The 20,543-nt window shown below is 41.1% G+C and overlaps 2 long non-coding RNA genes across 9 annotated transcripts; one reads left to right on the top strand and one right to left on the bottom strand.

Moving 5' to 3' along the window:
- Positions 1 to 693: 693 nt before the first annotated feature.
- On the bottom strand, positions 694 to 7,442 carry LOC123091089 (uncharacterized). Its single transcript, XR_006442779.1, has 2 exons — positions 7,155 to 7,442; positions 694 to 6,826 (listed from the first exon to the last, which is right to left on the bottom strand). It is a non-coding gene; the product is annotated as an uncharacterized lncRNA (long non-coding RNA).
- On the top strand, positions 1,336 to 7,544 carry LOC123091087 (uncharacterized). 8 transcript variants are annotated; one of them, XR_006442775.1, is made up of 7 exons: positions 1,347 to 2,339; positions 3,016 to 3,136; positions 3,239 to 3,560; positions 3,652 to 3,732; positions 3,816 to 3,878; positions 5,921 to 6,060; positions 7,158 to 7,544. It is a non-coding gene; the product is annotated as an uncharacterized lncRNA (long non-coding RNA). The 8 variants fall into 8 exon arrangements; XR_006442773.1 differs by having other exon boundaries at positions 1,336 to 2,339; positions 3,016 to 3,560; XR_006442774.1 differs by having other exon boundaries at positions 1,356 to 3,136.
- The last annotated feature ends 12,999 nt before the right edge of the window (positions 7,545 to 20,543 follow it).

Below are 20,543 nucleotides of genomic sequence, written 5' to 3'. Positions count from 1 at the left end.
TATTGACCGATTAGCCGCTTACAGGCTGCGGAGGCGGAGCTTCGGTTCCGGGTGCTCATGGCCTACTAGACATGGGGAACAGGCGCCGGCGTTCACTTAGATGATTATCAAGTATGAGCGAATATCATCGATTTATTTAAATATGCATAAAATTAATTTAATTTTGTTGAATTTTTCCAAAATGTAATTGGACATATGCAGATAGTTTTAAATTGCCAGCTTCAGCATCCATGTCTATGGACTAATCCTCTTGTCCGTGGATAGATGCGAGGTCTGATTTGGGGTGGGTGTTGAAGATCGATCGGGTTAGATGGCTAGAGCCTGATGAAACGGGCCCGGAATGGGAACACTGGTTTAGCCTAACCCTCATCATAAGTTACTCTAGCACGACAGTTACACGACGACACGTCCGCACGACCCATCCAGCATCGTCGGGCGTCGCATTGATCCACCATAGCACGCAGGCCATCCAACACGTCGTCCGATCAAACGACTAGCAGTGGGTGGCACGAAAATCCTGTTTTATCAACGTACGCGCTATAGACTTAGAGCAAGTACAATAAGGTACAGTCAGCAGGCTGTAAGAAGCAAAATAATATTTCTATGCTTAGTTGGAGGAAAGAGGATAGGAGAGAGGATGTAAGCGGGCTCTCATGCAAGAGCGAGCCGCAACACGTGCTTCCGGACATTATGTGAGAGTGAAAAGTGAGCCATGAATTAATAAAATAGTACATACTTATAGCTAATTGTTATACATGTTGAATATAAGGTTGGCTATAGATGACAGCCAACAGTTGGCTATGGTTAAACCATGCTGCTTACTGATATATCTCCCCAGCTTCCATCCGCCGATCGACACTTCAGTCTATATTCTTCTGTTCTCCATTCAAATTGGCCGGCCTTTTTGAAAAAACAAGCATATGCATATTCTCGTACCAACCATATCACATCACAGAAAATAATAATAACTCGGTAATATTCTGGTCATGTGTGCTAATATGCATGGCTACTACAAGTCTAGATAGCTAGGTGTTTGACGTGTGCACATTCCTAGAATCATTTCTGTAGATGAATCCTTTCAGAATAACTCCCACCAGTATATTATCAAATCATTGCCGCTACTAACGTATTAAATTACAAATCGGTGTATCAAAAGTTGCAAAAGCCACTAATCAAGGGATGCCTGCACATAACTCTATCTCTCGACAGCAGTCTACTACTACTATAGTAGGTGTTAACTAGCGGTGCAGAGAAACTTATCTACTACCACTATAAAAAAAAAAAGAGGGGCAGATCCAAACAATCCCACCCATCCATCATCAAGATCTAATGGCCCTTAATCATTTTGTATTTAACTCTACCAACCACGCATTAAGCCACTACAATCAATCTATCGCTAATCTGTCCCGCACTAACAAAACCGGTCGCCCGCACGACCTCCACCTTCTCCTCCCGCACGACCTCCTCCTCCTCCCGCGCCGTTCGCCTCCCACGGCCTCGCGCCGAGCCACGGGAAGCCGCGCCCCTCACCGCCGCCTCGCGCCGCCGGAGCCACGGGAAGCCCCGCAGGTCGCCGGGAGCCCGCCCCCGCCGCGCCGTTCGCCGCCTCCCCAGCCGCGGGAGCCCGCCCCCGCCGCGGGTCGCTGCCTCCCCAGCCACGGGAGCACGCCCCCGCCGCGGGAGCTGTCCCGCCGCGGGTCGTCGCCTCCCCAGCCACCGGAGCCGCCCCGCCGCGCCCGTGGAACTGCAGTACTTCTTCCCCGTCTTCCACTTGGGCTCTAACTACGGCCTCCGCTTTGTGCACTCGGACGCAATCGCAGCCCCACCATTGCTAGCCTCGCCTCCCACCAGGTAAACGGCCCTGCTTCATCAAGCTCTGACCCTGCTTCTTCTCCTAACTCCGGTCTCTTTCTTCTCCATATTCCAATCTGTTCTAATAGTACATCAATCCAAGCAACTATTTTTAGATCAATTAAGGAATCAATCTTACGATGGCTGATGCTCAATGCAGCGGAGGATTACAGGTGTATTGTCGGTAGTTTCAATTTAATCGGGTGGTCGTCATCACCGTGAGGCCGCCGATGTTTTTGTAACCCCCTAAGTTTGATGTTTTAAAGTCAGAGTTAGTGAAGTTTGGTTGCTTATAGCTAGACGAGTGAGCTTAAAAGTAGACTTATTGTTGTGGTTGTTCAAAAGTTTTTGTTTCTGTTCTTGTTGTCTATGCCCTTTACACATTGACTGATGTTTGTTTCTGCCATCTGAAAAGGCCTTTTCTACCACAGTGTTATCCCTCGGCGTCATTCTCAACAAGCACCAGGACATGGCTTTGTTTCTGCCAAGTATGTATATATAGAAAATATTTATTCTGCAGAAATTTGCTAATTATTACTATAGCTTTGATGCCTACTAGACCAAATCAAAGGCAGGTGCTTTGTTTATCAAGTGAAGTAAGTCAAACTGTTATAGTAGGAGGATTATCCTAACATAACAGTCTTTATTTGTTTCATAGAAATCATGTACAGTTGGTTCAGACAACGCTTAGCATAGATCAAGTTCAGTTGCTCTTGCATTCTTAGATCGATGTTAAAAGGCACATTGTGATCTCATAACGAGCGTTCTAACTGTCATTTTTAAAAACAGAGTCTGCTATTTTCCGAAACGAAATATGAGAAATCAAACCGTATGGTTCTCTAATTTTATGGTACTAAATTTAGATATATTATAGGCACTATTATGATAGCTTCATTTAGTTTACATGAGCATGCCAAGCTAGATGATATTATAGGCCTTTAGGTGTTGCTATTCTCTATTGTCGGCCACATCTTAAATTGTAGTTATTGGTGTTGTTCTTAAGCACAACCCAAAATGATGTGCATCAATTGCATATTTTTCTAAACCTACCAAATTTGACCTGTGCTAATTTTTTCCTTTTAATAAAATAGGTTCACCTTCAAATTTGTATTTTTTGGTTTTTCCTTCTATACTAAATGTGTTTCTGAAAGAGGATGTCAACAGAGCATACAGAAGGAGGAGAGAGCAGCAGCAAGAGAGGAGAAGTTAAGAACAAGACACATGCTTCAGATTAACTCCTATTTCTGAACCAATATGCTTTTGATGATTGAATTAGATTAAAAAGGTCTACATTTCTTCAGATTAACAGATTCAAATAGTATGATTTCGGAATGCAAATAATTCTTCCATATGTTTGACTACAATGTGTTGTCGTGCAAATATGCAGAAGGATGACCTCGGTTTTGGGGACTTGGTTTTGTGAATCGGTGTGTTATATTGACCAAATATCTTAGTATTTGTACAATGCGGCAATATGGATAGACTTGTCGCTGCTTTTACTGGATTGATATATCATATTGTATGTATAATTATTCAATACATATATACTTGCAACAACTACTAATTGTAATTTCTTCTCCACCTACAAAGATATGTAGAATCATCTTACATATTTTCATGTTGATACCTAATTTTCATATCCATACTGTTGGGGCGAGCTAAAACTACAAGGCCTCACAGTGCATAGGGGCATACAATAAAGTTTTCAGGTTTGTCCCTAGAACTATCATATCCAGACAAGATATTTGCTTGCAGAACCACCAGAGCTGAACCTTGTAGGTAATTTTACATGGTGTACAGGTTGACCTTTCCAACAAGTATTAACATAATCAGTGGCAGGGCGCCCATGATCATCTGTGATTTGCATTGAAGTGAGATAAGGTTTACTCATGTTTTCATATTTTGTTTCTCATTTCTGATTTGCTTGGTTGATTTTCAATTCATGTTGTTCGTTTGACAAAAAGAATCGGGAGAGGAAGGAAAGAGAGGAGGAAGCATAATCTTGGGAGTAAGGAAGATGCTGACAGGTACTTACCATCTTCCATTCATTTCATCTTGCGTTTGGATATGAAGCGGTGGCATAGGTGTGACGATAGTCATGTTTTTGCCATCAACGAGAAGATGTGAAGAGTGATACAAAGTATGTTTTGTTATATGGAAGAGTTACATCTGGATGGAGCATCAAACAACGTAATCAAGTCGCGCATGGAACTATAATCCAATCATATAGGCATAGACCATATAGGCATAGCCGTGTTTTCAGTTTTTTAATGTATAGTGGAAGTTATGTAAGTCATTTGAAATATTAATATAAAGAGTTCGTTACGGATGTTTGATGTGAACCATGTGAACATATTCCCGTAACAAAATAATCTGTGTGAACATATTTGAATGGTGTCATCTTCAAACAAGACCTCTATAGTAGTAGGATTTCCTTATTTATTGTAAGTCTAGAAATTATAGAATTATATTTATAAATTATAATATTGTATATGCAAGGAGCACTTCAATGATTTTGCTTAGCCCTCATAAAATTGTGTATACAAAAAGTTTCCTGTGCTTGAAGTATGTTTTTGCGCTATTTGCATTGATCAATATGTGGCTTGCATGTAAATGATCATTAGAATATTGCTTGCTTTGCATTTCTGAGGTGAGGCAACAACTTTGAATAAAAGATACTCCCTCTGTAAACTAATATAAGAGCTTTTAGATCACTAAAGTAGTAATCTAAACGTGCTTATATTAGTTTATGGAGGGAGTATATATTATTTAGTGATTTTCTTGTTCAGATTTATACCACGTAACAACTGAATAAGGATCAATTTTATTTAGATACGTGCATTTGCACGTGCACGTTTACTATAACAGGAAAAGGTAGACAACATCCAGGAAAAGGTAGACTCGGCTCCTCATCTCATGCTTCTATGAATTTCTACTTGCTAAATCTAGCAGATGCTTCTCTGAATTTCTACAACCTAAGTTTAGTACATGCTTCTCTGAATGTTGGCCTGCCAATTGCTATTGTATTGCAGTCTTGAGAGTACTGTATGCAATCCATTTGTGCCAATGAATTACCACATTTTTATGTTAGTTTTAGGCCATTTGAATGAAGGACTATACAAAATCTCTATGACAATTGTCAATCTACAACAATTTATTTTGTGCAAATGAAATTCAGTACATGCCTCTCTAAATATCTGCAATACAATTAAGACAAATTTCTTCTTATATGTTGGCCTGCCAATTGGTATTGGGTAGGGTACCATGCATGCATGTTTTTCAAAGCAATGGAATGAGTTTAAGCTGACTCTGGCAACTAAGGGTCATGTTTTTTGGCACTGAATATATTATCTGGGGGTTTCCTTTTTAATCCTACGCTTGCAATACAACCATCCCGAGTTACCTGTGAGGCTATGACTCTACAAAGCTTAAGCTGGACTGCAACTACCTCTGAAACGACAGCAAGTAATATATCTAAAAAATTGGTTTTACTACAACAATGTGGAATATATAGCAAAAAGCATCAACCAGCAGAATATACTACTCTAAATGCTTAATATTGCTTTTCTATAGTAGGCTTCCTTGGTTTGTAGTGGCCAGACTAAAATATCACTGTCCATGTGAACTTTACTCTGTTTCTAAGTCAAGTTTTGAACAACTTGGTGGATAGTTCAGAGGTTATATTCTTGATAGTTGACATCTGAAACAAAAGAAAATAATTCTAGAATGATATTTGATTTTGTAGACATCCAACTAGAAAGCCACTTTACAGCGATTGCCACTAAAATAAGCAGAACCCAGCCGTGTGCATTTTCGTACCTATGATTTAATAAAGTAAGCAAAACCCAGCCTTGCCAGAGGTAACCATGATTTAAAATAAGTAGAACCCCGCCTTTTCTGGCCTTGACTGTGCGCTTTCGTGGTTGTGATTGCTTGAAAGGGGTAATCCATGTGTCTGTAACATTGTTGTCTAAATCATAGTGCTCTTAATATTGATTTTGTTAGATTTCAGCACATTATAGAATTTTGTCTGCCGTTCTGTGATTAACGTTAAATGCTATTCATGCAGCTTCTGCATCCACAAAGTCCATGTTCAGAAAAGGCAAAAACTAATCCTTGAGCAAGCTTACTCCTGCAAATGTTGACCATCAAACAATCCTCTTCATGCCCTGTTGAAAATAATTTCTCCACCCAATGGCATCTATCGAGGTATCTCTAAAGCCAATGCATTTAACTTTGTGTGTAATAGCGTTGGAAGCACCCAAGTTTGGGTCCTCTGAATATCATTGTGTTACAGACACAACTCAATTTAAAACAAAAATTATGTTTTTTTACTACTTCTGTAAAATGTAAATTCTAGAACCTTTAGCCAGTAATTCGGGATTGGTTGATACAATGAGCCGCCGAACCTTTGCTTCTGATTATTTTGTTTAACATGTTCAATTATTTGTATGTCTTAAATTAACAGACCTCAAATTTTAGCCGGGGTTGCCAGTTCACTAGAAGCACGACAAATTATCTTCTAAAAAGTAGTATTACTGTTAAATAGTATATGGTCCTGATGAAGTAGTAATAACCTAAATTTAGACCTCTCTCTCATTATATCATCTGAAGTAATGACCTAAATTTATAATAGCCGTAAGGTATGAGTTCTCCAGAAGTTTTTCATTGTTACACTGGAATCAACTTAATCGAACGTCAGTGCCAAATTAATCTACAGATTGGTTGTATGTGTGGAATTAGATTTATTGTGAAACTTGTACTGCCTGAATGTGTCAGCAGGAACTAATTTAGATAACAGGTGCATCTGAACAATAATTCTGTGATATTTCAAATATCAGACCGACAAGATGAGATATGAAAAAGAACATCAACCTGTTGACCTTTTAAAATGAGACTTTGAAGCATCCTGTGTTAGACCTTTGGTTCCTCTGTCATCATCTAGACCTTTGAGTCTTGTATCATATGGAACCCCCTGTTGGTGTCCAGTGGAGAAGGGACAAACATTGAGTACATCCCAATTGACAAACATTGAGTAATGTATGAAAAATGCTTCAGTTAAAATGCAATTCACTCAGTATTTAGCTTGTAATAAGTACTCTTGAGTTTTGTTTCATCCAAATCAGATACAGAATTCCATCATAACAATATAGCAGATTAGCAGGCTTCTAGAATGAAAAGCTTGGCTACAAAGCACATGAGGACTGAACAAACAAAACCTAGCTTTCTTTTCTTCATATAAACTTAGTACTTCAGATAAATCGTTCTGATATATGGAAGTGAGACCTAAGCCCAAGACTTACCAGAGCAGGTTGGGCGGCAGCTTGGCAGCCGGAGCAGGCTTCTATACCTCGGTGTTCTAGGCCGCCGCGGCCAGGAGCTGCGTCGGGCAGGCTGGCGTCGTCGCTGAGGTTGGACACCGGCGGCAGTGTCGATACAGGGGAGACCGGAAGCGTTGGTGGCAGCGCGAGGTCGTATCGGAGGTGGAGGCTGCGGGGCGAGCCGTGGTGGGGAGAGGATGCCGAGGGCGAGCCGTGGTGAGGAGAGGAGGCGGCAGGGAGAAGCGACATGTGCGAGGCTGTGAGGTGGGCAGAGTGGATGTTGTGCGGTGAGAGGACTGGATTTTTTCTGATAACTAATGCTTCTTTTTTTTCTTGAGAAACACATCTTTATTATTTCTATAAGTGTGGCTACTGTGCGTGCCGGCGAGAGAAGTGTCAAACAGGCCCAACAAGCGAATGCCCGTACGAGCCTAGGTAGGTCTGGAAGCGGCTCACTCCTCTCAAGAAATACAGGAGCTGATCTAGAAGACAAGTGAATCCTCTTCGCACAAAACGGGTGCGTCCTTGCATCCAGCAGTCTGCCAAAAAAATATACATATTTCACATGATTATATATAATTTTTGTTTGAAATATATGTCTCATTTTCACAAAATAGACTTAAAAAAGGAATTATGTTCATTGCTATGAAAATGACGACCTCAGTAAGCATGGACACAAACATGACGGGTCGGAGGTGCATATAAGTAAGAGAAATATATTTTTCTATGCATGTTAATAATTACTTTATCGAAATACAATTCAAGTGAAGTGGTTTTTAATTGTTTTTCTAATGTTAGTGGTTATCTTTTATATAGACATAAAATTTGACATATATATTATGTCAATTATGATTTTTGTACTCATTTGATTTGTATATTTTTCAGTAATTAATTTAATTTTATATCATGTCAACTCAGTTGATCAATGTTTGAGACGTGCACTCAGTTGATTCCTTTATATTATTCCAAAGGCTTGGCAATGAATTTGAATTAAAGTTATGAACATGATTCACCGGAAATTGGAAGAAGGACGTCATGAATTTGTAATTATAGGAAATTGTACTTTCTAGGTTTTTTTATGGTCTTGCTTCTAAATTCGATTTTATCTTGGGTGGATTTTCAAAGCAGGCATGGGTATTGTCCTTTTTGCTTAGCATGCCTTCTTTACTGGTAAAGAAACACATTAGATATATCTGGATTTTTGTTGAGTAAATGAGCATGAGTGCAAATAAATTCAGACACGAAGCAAAAACTTTGACGTTTCATTGATTAAGCAGAAGATTGTCCAGTTAATCACGGAAAACCAAAACAAAAGGGTCAAACCCACTCTAGAACACCGTAATGCCACAAGAAACGCCAACCACGCAAACACACACTAGCTTGATCTCGCTCCACCGAACAAGTCACTCTTCCATGTCCGAAAGAAATCATGAGGCACTCTCCCGCGGCGATGAAGAGATAAGCATTCCACATGCATGTAGTAGTTGCAACCCACACGGCATGAGGTCCATGCCGTCGAAGTTGCAAAGCTCTCGGGGCTGCCGCCCCGACGTCCACTGGTTCAACATGCCTTGCGCCCTCAACTGGTAGGGCCATCGCCCCCACATGCCACTGCAGAGACGTGCGTTGCACGTGCACGCTTACTAGTAACTAACTAGATACTCGGTAGGAGTACTTAGCAGCAGGGTGGCCCTTCTCTTTGGCTGAACATACATTTACAGGTGGTACACGCGCTTTGGGAGCTGCCTGAACATGAGTTCAGCTCAAATGATCTCCTAAGGGCATCACAATAATAGAAAGATAGGTGTTGGTAGAATTTGTCAGGGCATCTGCAACGCGGACCCTCAAACTGGTAGTATCCGTTCGGGAGTAGCTGCCTGGACCTGGAAGCCATCCAACACCGACACCCATTTGTCTGTGGAGTAATCTAGACCATGATTTCCACGCAAACTGGAACAAAACATTGTGTGTGTGTGTGGCGGGGGGGGGGGGGGGGGTCAGTGGCGGTGCCAGGAATCCAATCATGTGTGGTCAACTGAATGTTGTGTAGTCATATGTATGCATTTGTTAGATTTTTTGGCATGATTTCAACTTGATTTATTTTGTTTATGCAAAAAGTTGTGTGGTCAATTGGCTACCCAGCTGAAGTGTGGCTTCGCAACTGGGAGGGTTTTGCGGGAGTCCAAACACAAGACACGTCAGACACTGACATCCTTGGCCCCACTCTCTTCTTTCATCCTGCCGCTCTCCACCCAATTCTCGCCTTTTCTCCCACTGTCAACGCATGGAGCCAGAGGATAGCCTGTGGGAGATGGAGGTGGTGGAGGTGCAGGAGGATCCCGGCACCATGCTCATCCAGAAGATCAACTCGGTGATGTGGCAAAATCGCCGCGTCAAAGAGAAGGCCGGAAAGGAGGAAATGCTCAAGAAGCAGAAGGCCGATGGAGGCCGTGCTGGTGGCGGACGTGGCGGTGGGCATGCTGGTCATGGATGAGGTCACGGCCAAGGACGTGGCGGTGGGCATGCTGGCCATGACTGGAGCATTACAAGGCTCCGTACTTCTACGCCGCCAAGTCGATCGGTAGGCAGTCCACGGCAACCGCCGCCGGGCAAGTGCATTACATCATCGACGTAAAAGCGGTGTCACTACTCTTCTCGGATTGTTCTTCGCCGCAGCTTGTCCGGACGCGGATGGTGGGCAATGAGCAGATGGGTGCCCGCATGATGTTCGCTGCTATATATGCCAAAAGTGGGGGAGCCAGCATACGACGACGTCGATAGGGAGATGTTTGGCATCATTCAAGACGGAGGCAGAGGAGGAGGTTATGAGGACGGACATGTGGAAGACTCGGATCCCACCCAGTCCAGCAACTACACCCACACGCAGCAGGGCTACACCCAGACCAGCACGCAACAGGGCTACACCCATACCAACATGGGCACACAACGGTAGGATTGGGCCTCCGGGCAGCAGGAGGAGGACGACAAGGACGATGATCCAGATAATTTGCCGGTGATCTGAAGAGGAGGGGTAGAGGAGAAAGCTTCAACATATGGGTGGAGGAGCTGTTGTGCGATGCATGGTTGGCCACTAGTCTCGGTCTGTTGCATGGCACGGAGCAAAAGGGCGCAATGTTTTGGGCCAACATTCACACATGGTTCCATGAACACAAGAATTTCATGCCCTACTCCGACGCGATCATCTGCGACCATGAATTAAAGTCTCTCAACCATCAATGGCATACCATCCACGCGCTCTGACATCAAGGAGGATATAAATACAGAGAGGTTCAATTGTTCATGGGGCGACCAAGAAGAAGCGCAAGCTCGAAGAGAAGAAGGCCATGCTCCAAGAGAAGAGGACCATACTGGAAGAGAAGAAGGTGTTGCTCCAAGAGAAGAAGGTAAAGATCGCAACCGATGCGGAGGATGCCAAGTTGTTGACCTTAAATTTTGATGCTTAATTTGGATGCTGAGAAAAGAATGATCATGCAAGCCGTCCTCTACAAGATGATGCAATGGTAGAAAGATGAGTTGGAGTTAGTGCACAAGGAGGTGATGGAGGCGGTGGAGAATGAGGAGGAAGCTGCATACGTGGCAGCGATGGCACCTTTGAGTGTGGAAGTTCGGATTGCTGGTCCGGCATGGTAGAAAATCTGATTATTTTTTGCAAGGTCTGGTAGACTGAGAGTCTTTTGTGATCGGGCATGTAAAAACTAGGAATACTTGACTATTTTTGGTTGTGAATGGGTATGTGATCCAGTGCTGGTGTGGTCCGGCGAGCGTTATGGATCGGCCTTTATTTGAATTTCAAATTTGCCATTTACTGGCGCACATATACATGACAACTTTGTATGGCCGGCTCCCACATCAGTGCCTGCGGACTGGTACCCCATGTCCATGGACTGATGCCGGAACCAATTTGCAGGTCAGCATTGGATATGCTCTCTCTCCCTCTCTCTCTCTCTCTCTCTCTCTCTCTCTCTCCGTTTGTGTGTGTGTGCGCACGCATGTGTGTGTGATGCATTGATGCAAGGCTTGGTTACTGAATTAGGATGCTTGATCAGTACATTGTTTTTGTTATGCCAGAACATGTCTATGTCAAGTATACTTGATATATCATATGATGTTTGATTGTATACTTATTTTTTTCATCCTTTTCACGATTTAAGCAAGAATGCTAAATGGGTGTTAGCTCGCTATAGCTTTTCATAGCTCCTAGGTGAGATGCCGCTAAGTGGCATAGCCTGCTATTTAAAACTATGATCAAGATCGAACCATGGTTGGCCGTCGGTGGAAAGTGGTGCATGGTGGTAGTGGCATTTCCCTCCTCCCTCAGATGGAGTAGGACAATGTGTTGCCTGGGCTATTCGCGAGGGTCGGCACCCCTTTATGTGGATTAGATGTGGTGACATGGTGGACATGGTGCATTGATCCAACAACCCCATGTGCGGATTAGATGTGGCACCGAGCGTGGAAAAATGGTGGCGAGACTTATCGAATAGAGTGGATTTGCCGTGCTGTAGTTCGGCTTGGCCCCATAGGGAGTTTGGTGGCGTGACTCTCGTCTTCACCACCGATGCCTATGAACCTTGAGTTGGTTCTGGCTTGATTGCCGGCTGGAGCGCCCCCTTGTGGACATTGGTATCTAGGTGGCACATCTAGTGGTGGTGGCTTATGGTTGTTGTCATGGCACACACGAAAACCTTTCGCAAGATAGCATTACAACAATGATCGGAATGACATGACGATGTTTTCCTTGTCGACGTTCTCTGGCCTTTGGTGCGCTATCTCTATGTGAGCAAGCTGGTAGAGTGGTGGACGGAGTCTATGGCGTCAGACATCGCCATTGTACTCTCTGGGTGAAAACTCACGATCTAACCTTTTGGGTTGATTAGCCAGTATTGGCATCCGCATGTCCAATTATGAGCACGAGAATTGAAAGACATGAAAAATTTCAATTCTCTACCGCATCTAGTAGATAGATAGAATATTTTCAGGAACAAGAAAATAAGAAGAATTTTTCTCTATATTCACTATCATTCTGCGTCTTCGACTTGTATTAGTTTCTTTTCTTCTTTAAGACAATAGCTATTGTTTGATATAAGAATCCATTTTTCAAAGTAATGGAAACCATTCTCTTACACCAAATGGTTCAAAAGTCGCTATTCCACATCGTTACGTAGTTGCAAGTGTTCATATGTAGATCTGCATCAGGAATGTTAGCCCCTGGTGTCGTAAGACAAGTCAACATAAGTGGGCAATTGGCGATTCCATCAAGAAGGCGTTGTCTTGGAACACACACCCCTTGTTTCTTGTTTGTCGTTTTCTGAACCGATCAACAATATTTGGCTTTGCTTAGCATTCTTTTATATAAATCAATAATGTATGGTTTTGTGCTCCTTCTTTATCCACCTTGACAAAAGCCTGCCGCAATTGTTTCTTGAGGTCCCGCACCATTTACAATCATTTGGATATCAAGTAAAAAAAAACACAATCAAATGTGTAGAATTGGGAGTGCATTTTTTTTGCGGGGTGAAAACTAGTATTACTCAATCACAATGTCCATACAATCATCTGAGGTAATCTCTAAAACCTCACTCGGGCTAGCTCCTAGCAAGGTCATAGTCCTACCATGAGTTCTAGCAAAAGAAGCTAACATATCACTAGCTTTATTTTGAGATCTAGATACATGAGTAATACAAGTTTGTCTAAGACTCATCAAAAGCTTTATCTCCTTCACAATTGAAGCATAAATTGAGCGATCAACCTCCGCACCCAAGATCAAAGATACCACTTCGAGAGAATCCAGCTCCACGATAATAGGAAGATCCATCCGTTGAATGGCCAGGGAGAGCCCCTCCATGCATGCGCATAGTACCACCTCCAATGCATCTCTGCATGTAAAGAAGGCTCTACAAGCTGAAAAATTAATAGCACCTAGATGATCCCGCATGATCATGCCTGCTCCTGCTACATCCAGAGAAATAAACACACCGTGTGTGTTCAATTTCATCCATCCTGACATTGATGGCGTCCAACTCAGCGCAACTGGCTGCTGTCTTCTGGCCATCTCCGTTCTGGGTGCCTCATACACAATATAAGACTTTCCTTTGGATGGATTTGCATTAGAGTTCAGCTTAACACCAATAAGGGAGTCTATATGTCCCTGTAAGAACCGAACTGAGACATCCATGGGTGGCGCCGGCTTACAATGGACCAACTCATTCCGAATGAACCATGTTCTCCAAAAGATCATCAGTATCATCATGCGGCTAAAGTCACTCTACGGTGCCAACACATGCAGCAATCATTCTCTCCCATTATTCACCATAGAGTGCAAGTCAGGCAGATTCCAAACTCTAGCGAAAGAGAGGTACAGATCACGTCCCATCTGACAACAAACGGATGGATGGAAGTTGTCTCTTCCTTAGTGCCACAGACCAGACATTGGCTGGTGACCTCCAGCCCAATTCTATGCTTCCTTTGCCAAGTCGGAAGAGCATTCGTGGCCAGTTTCCACGCAAAGGACCGAACCGCTGGAGGAGCCCAGCTTTTCCAAATGTAGTTCCAACATGATCTACTCCCTGATGGCACAAAGCTCAATGAGACCGCATCTCCTCTCTGTGATTCATCAAAGGCCAACGAGTATGCAGATTTAACAGTGAAAACACCATGCTTCCCTGGACCCCATGCAATCGTGTCATCCTCCAACCTAGGAGAGGCTCTGATCTTCAATATCTCTTGTACATCTGCTGCAACAAAATGCTCATTAAGAAGCCCAATGTTCCATGATCCATTCTTAGTTAATAATTCAGAGACAAACCGGACTCTGCACCTTCCCTGGGCAGAAATTGGCTTATATGAGAATGGTCTCGGAATCCAATTATCACACCATATATGTATGCTTGTTCCATACCCACTCTCCATATGATCCCTTTTTTAATAAATCCAGACCATGGCATATGGCTTGCCATGTCGGTGATGCGTTCCCAGGAGAAACCGTATCCTCCAAGTTACCCATCGGGTAATATCTCGCCTTTAGCACTTGAGCACACAAGCTCTCCGGTTTTTTCAGTAGTCTCCAAGCTTGGTGGGCCAACAAAGCTTGGTTAAACATTCTAAAGTCACGAAAGCCTAGACCACCTCTATCTTTTGGTTGTAACAAGTGCTCCCAACCTCTCCAATGCACCTTCCTTTTACCATCCGCCGAGCCCCAATAAAAATCCCTGACCATACGTGTCAGGTCCTCGCATACTAAGAATGGCACTTTGAAGACACCCATTATGTGGGTAATGTCTGAGCTACAGACTTAATTAAAGCCTCACGACCCGGATGTGCCAAATGTCTGTTGCCCCACTGAATTAGGCATTTAGTAAGGCTTGCTTGGAGGTTCTAAAAATGACCCTTCGACATACGACCTTCCAGGGTTGGTAATCCCAAATACTTCTCCTCAAACGTCAAGCTAGTAACAAGTAATGCTTCATGTACTTCTTCCTAGATCGGTACTGGGCAAGAGTTGCCAAAAAATATTGAGCATTTGTTATAGTTGAGGCTCTGTCCAATAGCACTACCATATACATCTACACTATAAGAAATATGTCAACTTGTGACCTTCTGTCAGTGACCCTGGAAGAATTGGTCATAAATCTATGACCATTTGAGACCAATTGGTCAAAAGCTGTTCGGGGGGCTCCAACCCTGAACTATAACGATCATTTTGGTCAGAAAGGTCGTAATTTTCTTACACGAAATGATCATAAAGCAGATAGAACTAGTCTGATGCCTTATTTCTAGCTGATCACGACCAATATAGATGGTCATAACCTTGTAAATTGTGGCGGGTTGCTATGACTAGGTTCCACATCATCAGTTTTGCCTGTGTCATGTCCATGTGTCAATTTTTGCCCTAGGTTGTGAAGCAACCTATATTTCTGTCATTCCCAAAATTCCCAAAAAAATCTCATAAATTCCTTGGGTCATATCTTTGCCAAATATGTAAAAAACCTTCCTTGCCTAGTTCAAAAATAATTCAACAATATTCATTTTCCTATTCTGTTCAGAACAACACTTTGTGAAGGAAGTGCTATTTATATATTCTTGATTGCCCTCAAAAATTTTGGGCACTATTTCCTATCCAAATCATTTCCTCATGACAAAATTTAGCTCCATTTGCCCAGTAAATCTTCCTCAGCAAATTTCCAAAGTTTTCGTCCACCTAGAACCTTTGTGAAAGAAGTACTAGCTACGCATATCCTAGTGAGTTGAATTTTTGCCACATATTCTATATGCCTATGTAACTTACCTACACCAAATTTGAGCTCAGTTCATATAGCCAATTTCTCTCACTAATTTTCTGAAGTTTCTGTCCAGAGAAGAGCATTGTGAAGGAAGTGTTATTTATATATTCTTGATTGCCCTCAAAAAGTTTGGGCACTCTTTCATATCCAAATATTTGCCTCATGACAAAATTCAGCTCCATTTGCCCAGTAAATCTTCCTCGGCAAATTTCCAAAGTTTTTGTCCACCTAGAACATTTGTGAAATAAGTACTAGCTATGCATATCCTAATGAGTTGATTTTTGCCACATATTCTATATGCCTATGTAACTTACCTACAAAAAATTTGAGATCATTTCGTTTAGCCAATTTCTCTCACTAATTTTCCGAATTTTTTGTCCAGAGAAAAGCATTATGAAGGAAGTACCACTTTGGCATGTCCAAATGATATCCATTTTCTACAGTGCTTTCCTATGCCCAAATAACCATCCTCCACCAAATTTCAGCTCAATCCATTCATTATTTTAAGCCCAGCTTTAACATTCGTATTTATGTCCAGTGTTGTACTTTGCAAAGCAAGTACCACCTAGGTCCTCCTTTTGAGCTCAAAATTTGTGAAGACAGTCTTCTTAGTAACTAATCATCCTCGGCCAAAACTCACGCCCATTAGCCATGTGCATTTCCGTACGGCTAATCAAACACTTGGCTGCTAATTCATGTTTGAGCATAGTTTGGTATCCTCGTGAGAATCTTATGTTGTAATTTCCTCTCTAACACCTACCTGGGGAGTGCCCAGCCCACTAGACATGCCTAGGCCGCCCATAACGCATGGAAATGCCACGGTCATGCGGTGACCACGTGGCGGGCATGCGAGTTTACGCGCTCTCGAGTTGGGGCCCTCGACCACTGTCCAAACCTCGATGTATGGCCACCAAACCATGTATTTCTGATTAAATAGATACTTATGTACCTAGAAATGATTTTTATAAAAAATAAAAAGAAAACTATGAGGCAACTGCAGTTCAAATTTGACCCGCTTCCTACTCAATCGATAAAAAATTTTCTTTTTCACGACAGGTGGATCAAAGCTTTTCACACCAGATTATTTAGTCAATTGTGCATTAAATATTTCCTAGTATTTTAGAAAATTGATTTCGTACAATTTTGCATCAAATATTTGGTAGGTCCTTCACAAAAAAGCTCATTTTGGGCACTCAAAAAATGGAAAATGGTTTTTTCGTGCAAAGAAAATGATAACTTCCTTAGGCAACATCGTTTGTCATTCCAAGATGCACCCTTGCGCACAATATGAGATCATTTGAACAATCTATGTCATGAATGTATCCATAAGATTGATCATTTGGCTTGAAACCCATGAATCTTCACACCTGATAGCTCATTTCTGACAACACTTTTTTAAAGAATTACCGTATTACAAGTTTATTATTTTTCCTGGTAACTTGGTCACATATAATGACACTCTCTGCGAAGGTTTTCCATTTTTTTGATTTTTTTTAATTTGTTATGCTCGTTTCAAAATGCGGTCAAAACAGCAAGCATGACCGTTCCTAGCTAGTGGTTGAATCTTGGATTTTTTTGGTGTTTCTTTGATTAAATAGATACTTAAGTACCTAAAAAAATTGTAAAAAATAAAGAGCAAACTATGAGGCAGTTGTAGTTCAAATTTGACTCGCTTCCTACTGAATCGACAAAAAATTGTCTTTTTAACGAGAGGTGGATCAAAGCTTTTCACACCAGACCATTTGGTCAATTGTGCATTAAATATTTCCTAGTATTTTAGAAAATTGATTTGGTACAATTTTGCAACAAATATTTGGTAGGTCTTTCACAAAAAAAGCTCATTTTGGGCACTCAAAATATGGAAAATGATTTTTTCGTGCAAAGAAAATGATAAATTCCTTAGGCAACATTGTTTTTCATTCCAAGATGCAACCTTGCGCACAATATGAGATCATTTGAATAAACTATGCCATGAATGTGGCCATAAGATTGATCATTTGGCTTGAAAGCAATGAATCTTCACACATTCGATAACACTTTTTTAAAAAGAATTGCCGTATTACAAGTTCATTATTTTTCCTGGTAACTTGTTCACATATAATGACACTATGCGAAGGTTTTCCATTTTTTTTGATTTTTTTTGAATTTGTTATGCTCATTTCAAAATGCGGTCAAAACGACGGGCATGACCGTTCCTAGCTAGTGGTTGAATCTTGGAATTTTTTTGGAGTTTCTCTGATTAAATAGATACTTAAGTACCTAAAAACATTTGTAAAAAATAAAGAGCAAACTAGGCAGCTGCAATTCAAATTTGCCCCGCTTCCTACTAAATCGGCTAAAATTTGTCTTTTTCGTGAGAGGTGGATCAAAGATTTTCACACCAGACCATTTGGTCCAGTGTGCATTAAATATGTCCTAGTATTTTATGAAATTGATTTGGTACAATTTTGCAACAAATATTTGGTGGGTCCTTCATAAAAAAAGCTCATTTTGGGCACTCGAAAAATGGAAAATGATTTTTTCATGCAAAGAAAATGATAACTTCCTTAGGCAACATTGTTTTTCATTACAAGATGCACTCTTTCGCACAATATGAGATCATTTGAACAAACTATGCCATGAATGTGGCCATAAGATTGATCATTTGGCTTGAAAGCCATGAATCTTCACACATGATAGCTCATTTCGAGAACAATTTTTTTAAAAGATACAGTATTACAAGTTTATTATTTTTCCTGGTAACTTGGTCACATATAATGACATTATGCGAAGGTTTTTCCAATTTTTTAATTATTTTTTGAATTTTTTATGCCCGTTACAAAATGCGGTCAAAACGGCGGGCATGAGTGTTCCTAGCTAGTGGTTAAATCTTGGAATTTTTTTGGTATTTCTATGATTAAATAGATACTTAAGTACATAAAAATGATTTTTGTAAAAAATAAAGAGCAAACTATGAGGCAACTGCAATTCAAATTTGCCCCGCTTCCTACTAAATCGGCTAAAATTTGTCTTTTTCATGAGAGGTGGATCAAAGATTTTCACACCAGACCATTTGGTCAATTGTGCATTAAATATGTCCTAGTATTTTATAAAATTGATTTGGTACAATTTTTCAACAAATATTTGGTGGGTCCTTCACAAAAAAAGCTCATTTTGGGCACTCAAAAAATGAAAAATGATTTTTTTGTGCAAAGAAAATGATAACTTCCTTAGGCAACATTGTTTTTCATTACAAGATGCACCCTTGCGCACAATATGAGATCATTTTAACAAACTATGCCATGAATGTGGCCATAAGATTGATCATTTGGCTTGAAAGCCATGAATCTTCACACATGATAGCTCATTTCGAGAACAATTTTTTTTAAAAAATATAGTATTACAAGTTTATTATTTTTCCTGGTAACTTGGTCACATATAATGACATTATGCGAAGGTTTTCCAATTTTTTAATTATTTTTTGAATTTTTTATGCCCATTATAAAATGCGGTCAAAACGGCGGGCATGAGTGTTCCTAGCTAGTGGTTGAATCTTGGAATTTTTTTGGTATTTCTATGATTATATAGATACTTAAGTACCTAAAAATGATTTTTGTAAAAAATAAAGAGCAAACTATGAGGCAACTGCAATTCAAATTTGCCCCGCTTCCTACTAAATCGGCTAAAATTTGTCTTTTTCATGAGAGGTGGATCAAAGATTTTCACACGAGACCATTTGGTCAATTGTGCATTAAATATGTCCTAGTATTTTATAAAATTGATTTGGTACAATTTTTCAACAAATATTTGGTGGGTCCTTCACAAAAAAGCTCATTTTGGGCACTCGAAAAATGAAAAATGATTTTTTTGTGCAAAGAAAATGATAACTTCCTTAGGCAACATTGTTTTTCATTACAAGATGCACCCTTGCGCACAATATGAGATCATTTGAACAAACTATGCCATGAATGTGGCCATAAGATTGATCATTTGGCTTGAAAGTCATGAATCTTCACATATGATAGCTCATTTCTAAGAACACTTTTTTTAAAGAATTGTCGTATTACAAGTTTATTATTTTTCGTGGTACTTTGGTCACATATAATGACACTATGCGAAGTTTTTCCAATTTTTTGATTTTTTTGAATTTTTTATGCCCGTTCCAAAATGCGGTTAAAACGGTGGGCCTGACTGTTCCTAGCTAGTGGTTGAATCTTGGAATTTTTTTGGTGTTTCTTTGATTAAATAGATACTTAAGTACCTAGAAATGATTTTTGTAAAAAATAAAAAGCAAACTATGAGGCAGCGGTAGTTCAAATTTGACCCGCTTCCTCCTAAATCGGCGAAAATTTGTCTTTTTCATAGAGGTGGATCAAAGCTTTTCACACCAAACCATTTGCTCAGTTGTGCATTAAATATGTCCTACTATTTTAGAAAACTGATTTGGTACAATTTTGCAACAAGTATATGGTAGGTCCTTAAAAAGCTCATTTTGGGCACTCAAAAAATGTAAAATTGATTTTTGGTGCAAAAGAAATAAAAACTCTCTTTGTCAATATTGTTTGCAAATCTAAAATGTAAATATGATATCATTTGAACAAATATTTGATAGGTCTTTCACAAAAAACCTCATTTTGAGCACTGAAAAATGAAATGAAAAATTTGTCTTTAATCAATCATGACCAATTTATATGGTCAAAAGGTTTTCAAATTGTTTGGTGCGTTTTGATTGGTCCATAGGCATATCACGCGGATCATACATCAACCACCGTCGGATGCTTCCGGATCCAACGACAGCCCTCACCCCCTCACCCTCTCACCCAACCGCAGCCCAACTACCCAAACCCTAACTCAGATCCCCTCCTCTCTACCGCAATCCACTCCCACCGCCGCCGCCTCCCCCCTGCCCCCAAATCCTAGGGTTTCTCGATCCACCCCTCCCCTCACACCGTCACCGTCCCCTGCACCCCCGCCTCCCCCAGGGTTTCTCGATCCAGCCCCGCCCCCTTCACGCCCTCGCTGCCGCCACTGACGGCACCCGACCCTCCCCTCGATCTCAGATCGCATCGAGCTCCCCCTCTCCCTCCCCTAT

The sequence above is a fragment of the Triticum aestivum genome, chromosome 4B, assembly GCF_018294505.1.
Source record: "Triticum aestivum cultivar Chinese Spring chromosome 4B, IWGSC CS RefSeq v2.1, whole genome shotgun sequence".
In the NCBI taxonomy this organism is placed as follows: Eukaryota; Viridiplantae; Streptophyta; class Magnoliopsida; order Poales; family Poaceae; genus Triticum; species Triticum aestivum.
Note: the sequence above shows the minus strand (reverse complement) of the source record. Positions and strands in the feature narration are given on the sequence as shown.